We start from the raw sequence: 6000 nt of genomic DNA, 5'->3' as shown, positions 1-6000 counted from the left end.
ACCACAAGCTGGGACGTCTTTAAAAGTGTCTTTAACAACTGTATTATTACAGACTGCCCCCTCCTGGTCAATATATGAACCATTATCTGGGACCTCACTATAAACCTTAAACCAAACTGTGGGCCATTCAGTGAGATTCTGAGAATCACAAAGTGGGACATCATCTAAAACCTCTGAGTTACAAACTGTGGGCTCTTCAAAAATCTCAGAGTTAAAACTCGTTGGCTTTTTGGCGGTCTTAGAAGGATGTTGGGGAAAAGAACAGAAAAATTCCTGAACACCTCTCCAGAAGGCTACAAGATGATTAGTGCTGTCTGCTTCTGGCATTTTCATACTCACCCTGCCTTGAGGATTTTCAGATACTGGAAGGATCTCCGACATGGGAACAGATTCTTTTGGGTCGATCTCAGATTCAGAAAGAGGGACATCTTCGAAGATCTCAGATTCAGAAAGAGGGACATCTTCGAAGATCTCAGATTCAGAAAGAGGGACATCTTCGAAGATCTCAGATTCAGAAAGAGGGACATCTTCGATGAACTCAGATTCAGAAACAGGGACATCTTCGAAGATCTCAGATTCAGAAAGAGGGACATCTTTGATGAACTCAGATTCAGAAAGAGGGACATCTTCGATGAACTCAGATTCAGAAACAGGGACATCTTCGAAGATCTCAGATTCAGAAAGAGGGACATCTTCGAAGATCTCAGATTCAGAAAGAGGGACATCTTTGATGAACTCAGATTCAGAAACGGGTACATCTTTGATGAACTCAGATTCAGAAAGAGGGAAATCTTCGATGAACTCAGATTCAGAAAGAGGGAAATCTTCGAAGATCTCAGATTCAGAAAGAGGGACATCTTCGAAGATCTCAGATTCAGAAAGAGGGACATCTTCGAAGATCTCAGATTCAGAAAGAGGGACATCTTTGATGAACTCAGATTCAGAAACGGGTACATCTTTGATGAACTCAGATTCAGAAAGAGGGAAATCTTCGATGAACTCAGATTCAGAAAGAGGGAAATCTTCAAAGATCTCAGATTCAGAAAGAGGGACATCTTCGAAGATCTCAGATTCAGAAAGAGGGACATCTTCGAAGATCTCAGATTCAGAAAGAGGGACATCTTCGAAGATCTCAGATTCAGAAACGGGGACATCTTTGATGAACTCAGATTCAGAAACGGGGACATCTTTGATGAACTCAGATTCAGAAAGAGGGAAATCTTCGATGAACTCAGATTCAGAAAGAGGGAAATCTTCGAAGATCTCAGATTCAGAAAGAGGGACATCTTCGAAGATCTCAGATTCAGAAACGGGGACATCTTTGATGAACTCAGATTCAGAAAGAGGGACATCTTTGATGAACTCAGATTCAGAAAGAGGGAAATCTTCGATGAACTCAGATTCAGAAAGAGGGACATCTTCGAAGATCTCAGATTCAGAAAGAGGGACATCTTCGAAGATCTCAGATTCAGAAACGGGGACATCTTTGATGATCTCAGATTCATGAACCAGGGTCTGGAGGACTGGGCCCTCTGTGTTAAAAACTGAACCATGGTCCACCTTAATAATCACAGATTCACAAACTGAGGGGCGTGCATCATTCCTACGCTGACGAACCTGGGCTCTGAGGGCTTGCTGGCAAAGTTTGATCTGCCATGACAAATCAATGCATTTATTCTCAGCTTTAGTGCGTTCTTCTCGTTCAGTTTGCACTGCTGCTGAATAGTTTTGAATTAACTCATTGGCAGACTTCAGTTGCTCTTCTAGTTCCTTTGTATATAATATAGTTTCCTTCAATTCGGTACACAGTTTCTCTGTCATTTGTTCAATACTTCTCCACTCCCTTAACATGTTTGCTGTTTCCTCATTGTGTGATTTCAACATGTTCATGCCTTTTCCAAGATCTTCAAGACTGCGTCTCTGCTCTTCCTTGTAAATTTCACATTGTTTTTCTGCCAGGATTCTCTTTTCTTTCTCTTTTGTAAAACATTCTTGTAGTCTAAACCATGATATGAGAAGAATATCCATTTCTTCAACATAAGTTAATGGTTGATGGTCTTGTGTGATGTTGAACTGTTTAGTTTGCCAACAGGAAACTCGATCAGACTCTGTAGGGCGTGACTCAGATATGTGTCCATCACGCTTCTTCATTATTTTCAAGTCCTGAACGAAATCCCTGAAATTTTTCCAAAGACGTCCAAAGAATTCAGTGTTGACCCCAGCCTTCTCCGCTTTAACCTGGTTGGTTTGTGAGGTTATTTCTGCATCCATCGCTATCATTGGTTGCTTTGCTGATATTGTAAGGTCAAATTGATGAGAGCTTAAATTGCTGACTGGCTTCTGTAAACGCCTAGTCTAGAATGAGTTAAGAATGCGAATGTGGACCCGCCCACGGAATATGGACCCGCCCACGGAATATGGACCCGCCCACGGAATATGGACCCGCCCACGGAATGTGATGTCATCATAGGAATTCTGTAAGGGTGGGCGGGTCCTACTGAGTTAGTCATTACTAAACTGGTTCTGACTGGTTCCGACTGGTTCCGACTGGATCTGAGTTAACCCTTTAAAGCCCAATCCAAGAATAAAACAAAACAGAAAATTACTTTTTTTTTGGTTTGAAGTCCTTATTTGGCCTTTTAACAAAATATGTAAAAAGAAAAAGACAAAAATAAATATTTTATATTTTTGATAATTTATTACTATGCGATAAGTCAACATTATTTTTTGTGTAGTCTTCTGCCCTCTGTTATCAGGTATATCTGATTGTGTACCATTAAATTATGCAAAAGGTGTCAGACGCAAAACATTTCAGAAACCGTTTGTATCAAATATGATACATTTGGCCAGAGATGGGAAGTAACGAAGTACAAATACTTCGTTACTGTACTCAAGTAGATTTATCTGATATTTTCACTTTACTTTACTACTTATTTTTATGGTGACTTTTTACTTCTACTCCTTACATTTTAAAAAATTGGCTCGTTACTTTAGTTTTGAATCATTTCAATGGAGTTACCGTTATTATTTTTCACGTCATCAATACCAAATTCAATCTAATTGGATGGGAATCTACGTTGCATTTGACGCACCACTACAAGATGAATCGACAGATTCGGCGGTATTCATTGGCGGCAAATCATTGCAGCTTGGTGGCGGTGGCGACATGGGCAAACTACGGCCCCCGGGCCGTATACGGCCCGTTCTGTGACTCCATGCGTGCCCATCTCACAGCTGATGTGAAAAAAAGGGGAATCAAATGAACGCTGTGCTCGCCGTTATCCCGGGGGTCTGACAAAGGAACCTCAACCGCTCGACATCGGTGTGAACCGGCCGTTCAAAGTAAGGCTGCGAGCGGCGTGGGAGCGATGGATGACAGACGGAGACCACAGTTTAACAAAAAGTGGAAGGCAGCGCCGGGCGAGTTACGCCACCGTTTGCGGATGGATTGTTGATGCTTGGACTAACGTGTCTGCTGGCTCTGTTGTTCGAGCTTTCGCAAAAGCCGGCATTATTTCCGAGGAGCCGCGCTGCATGGAAAGTGACTCTGACAGCGCAGAAGGGGAAATTGGCATGTCTGATTTAGTGCAGCTGTATAATTCAGAAACAGAGGATGATGACTTTGATGGGTTTGATTAATACTTTGTAATAAATACATGAATAAAGCACAATCATACTCAGTTTTGCTCCCGCTCTATTTTTCTACCTGAAAACTTAATTCAACAGCAGCCTCTGGGCCGGGCCGCCTCCGGTTTCACCGCGGCGGCTGGCAGGTGTTTTTTCATCTAAATAATCTAAATCTTGCAGCTATATTTGCTGTGATCAGTGGGAATAAAGTAGTTTTAATATGTTTTTAAGTGAGAAAGTCCACCTGAAAACTTCATAATTGCAGTCAGTTCATCCAGATTATCATCCTGCCTACTATTTCTGTCGGAGGCGCAGAATTGCCACAACGAAACCAACTCCAGACTTTGATGCACTGGCAAAAAAAGGAGAACAACAACACTGTTCCCACTGAAATGTGAGTTTTTCCACTGTGTTATGAAAAAAATAGCAACTTGCGCATTTACGCACGGCAGCGGTACAGTAGCTTAATTAACATGCCGCACATCGCTCTCATTTTAAAGACCCCTTCCTTTCGTTGGGTAATAATATCTTCTGAATGTTGAAAGTGATTCCATTGATTTTTTTTCCCCACTAAATGCTAATTTCTTTAAATTTGTCTGTTTTTTTTTTTTATACATTTCAATCCCCAGGTTTAATAAATTAGATTGCTTGTCCAAATGCTCCTGGCCCGGCCCTTCTGTCAAATTTTAGAACCCATTCTGGCCTGCAAGTCAAAAAGTTTGCCCACCCCTGGCATAGTAGCATGGACGATGAGATGATTGAAAATGAACACAACGGAGATCTAGTCCTATTGGCAGACATCCAGTTAAAATGTAGGCAACAGCATGAAAAAAGTGGTTTCTACTTTTACTTTTATACTTTAAGTAAATTTACAAGCCTGTACTTTGTTACTTTTACTTGAGTAAAGAAGTTTAATCAGTACTTCCACTTTCACCAGACTATTTTTTAACACAAGTATCTGTACTTTTACTCAAGTACGGAAAGTGAGTACTTTTGCCATCTCTGCTTTTGGCATTACAGGGTTAAGGAAGCAAAGGGGATCAGAAGCAATGCTGACGTTGCTGCTTTCCCTCTGAACAGGTTAGTAAATGTTTTCATCTCTTCACCTCATCCCAGAGCCCACCTCTGTCTGCTCTAACATCATGTTTCTATATCTGTGAAATAAATATCTCACTTTTCCTCCTCCCTCTATCATGTTATTTGTGATTCAAACGCATCAACCTGATAAAGGAAGTGGAGAAACAGAGATTGTTCTGGATTCGGTCGTACCCTTTAATAACGGCATCATCCAGGCCTGAAATAGGCTGATGGGTGCTCCTAGGGTTCAGTGCCATCCTGGTTCTGAATGGGCTGGATCCACTCCACAGCCCACTGCACCCCACAAGCCTGTGTGGGAGTGGGCGGCTCACAGACTGAAACCTGAATGTCAGATCACAGCGCTGATGAATCACAGGCAGTGAGGAGGAGGAGGCTGGGGATGAAGGCTAAACCAGAGAGATTGTTAGGAGATGTAGGTGTGTGAGTGTGCGGCCTGCCCAACAAACCCACCTGCTGTCCTGCCTACCTGATGACCCCCCCACTGAGCCCTATGAGCAGGAATAAAATGTCTCGATATATAGATCTCACCTCTGCTGTCATCTTAATGAAGTAAAGGCTCTAATATTAAGAAAAGGGCTGATATAAAACTCTGCTCTGCCTTCAGATAATAAAACCATCCTCTGCTTTGTGCCTTTCGTTCTGCTCCACTGTGTTGGTTTCATTTCTAAGCCACTGATTAAAGTCAGCTGTCCTCACACTGATAGACAAACAGATGTTTCTATGAATTATACAAATGTTCCCATCTGAGATGCCTTCAGGCGAAATATGTTTGATTAAAGATGCTTCTGTAAAACAAAAGAAGAAGACTAAAGCATCTTTCCCGCTGAAAATAGCGGGTTAACTCTTGTTTTTCAAACAGGAGTCGACCCGCTAACAATCAGCACTAGGCTCCTTTCCCACTGGCAAATAAAGCTGGTTTTAAAGGTGAGAATATAATTCTGGCCTCATTCTGACTGGATATTTCTCTATAGGTATTCTGCTATAGGCTTGGACTGCTGGAGGACATAGGGACCCCTTTTTCATCATTCTGCTTCATTCTATCTCTATTCTCCCACTCTGCAGAATCTGTTAGTTCAATCTCTAACGTTCTGCTCTCTCTGCTTTTTCTCATAGTAGCTTCATCTGGTCTGTTCCTGTTTGGCTGTGACTCCATCCTGGAGAGAAATATCAGCTGTGCTGCTGCCATCAACACCTTTGTTTCTAGATGTTGGAGCTTGGCCTGTTTTCCAGTGTAGTCCTGTTTCTCTGACTGTGACTAACTGGATGTGCTCTCTT

Source organism: Cyprinodon tularosa, unplaced genomic scaffold (genome assembly GCF_016077235.1).
Source record: "Cyprinodon tularosa strain WSP-4 unplaced genomic scaffold, ASM1607723v1 ctg648, whole genome shotgun sequence".
Taxonomy (NCBI): domain Eukaryota; kingdom Metazoa; phylum Chordata; class Actinopteri; order Cyprinodontiformes; family Cyprinodontidae; genus Cyprinodon; species Cyprinodon tularosa.
Note: the sequence above shows the minus strand (reverse complement) of the source record.